Source organism: Lontra canadensis, unplaced genomic scaffold (genome assembly GCF_010015895.1).
Source record: "Lontra canadensis isolate GAN:19392208 unplaced genomic scaffold, GSC_riverotter_1.0 scaffold2575, whole genome shotgun sequence".
Lineage (NCBI taxonomy): Eukaryota > Metazoa > Chordata > Mammalia > Carnivora > Mustelidae > Lontra > Lontra canadensis.
Window position 1 is genome coordinate 2929 of NW_022633559.1, and position 995 is coordinate 3923.

General features: G+C 38.4%; 1 pseudogene; it reads right to left on the bottom strand.

The window, feature by feature from the left end:
* Positions 1-389: 389 nt before the first annotated feature.
* Positions 390-520, bottom strand: LOC116863728 (annotated as a pseudogene).
* Between the last annotated feature and the right edge of the window lie 475 nt (positions 521-995).

Sequence of the window (995 nt, forward strand, 5' to 3'; positions counted from 1 at the left end):
GTGCTACAAGATGACAATACCACAGAATTATCTATTAGGATATGTGGTCTGTATGTTGTGTGCTAAGTTCTGTATCCATGGAGGAATGAAGTCCTCATGATTCCTTCTTGGCCATCTTCCTGACATTCTTTAATTGACTTGAAGCTTGTATATTAGAAGACATTCGTGGGACGTCTGAGTGGCTCAGTCGGTTGGGCCACTGTCTACGGCTCGGGTTGTGATCCCAGGGTTCTGGAATCGAGTCCCACATCCGGCTCTTTGCTAAGCAGGGAGCCTGCTTCTCTCTCCGCCTCTGCCTGCTTGTGTGCTCTCTCTAGATCGATCTCTCTCTCTCTCTGACAAATAAATAAATAAATAAAATCTTAAAAAAAAGAAGAAGACATTCGTGTATTCATCTGAATGTGATAAGTAGAATGATTTTACTTTTCTCTTATTTGATATCTTTTGGAAAAGTTTTCAATTAGCAATAATTGTGCCTCAGAAAACCTCATTGGCTACAATACTGCCAGTGTGCAAAGCTTCTCTTATTTGATATCTTTCAGCTGTATCTTCACATGACCCTCAAAGCTGCCTACAAAAGCAAAGCATAGAAGCTTCTTTCTAAAAAGTGTCAATGGGTAGATACAAAAATAATGCTGTTGAAAATGTTTACTTAATGACATACTGGGACAATGATGGGGAGAGTGAAGGCCATCAAAGATACCATGAAGGACATAGCCATTTGGAGACAACTGCGCTTGATAAGAATCAAAATGACCAGAATAGTGAAGGATATAAAACATCATGGAAAACCTTACTTTTTAAGTCAACTGTTTCTGCAAAGCAGTGTGTTTCTGTCAGCAAAAGCTCCAATCAAATATTCAAACATACATACGGAGAGAAACCTTTCCAATGTAAAGAACATAGCAAAACCTTTAAATTCAGCTCAAACCTATTTCAGCATCACAGAAATCATACTGTAGAGAAACCATACAAATGTGAGGAATTTAGTAAAA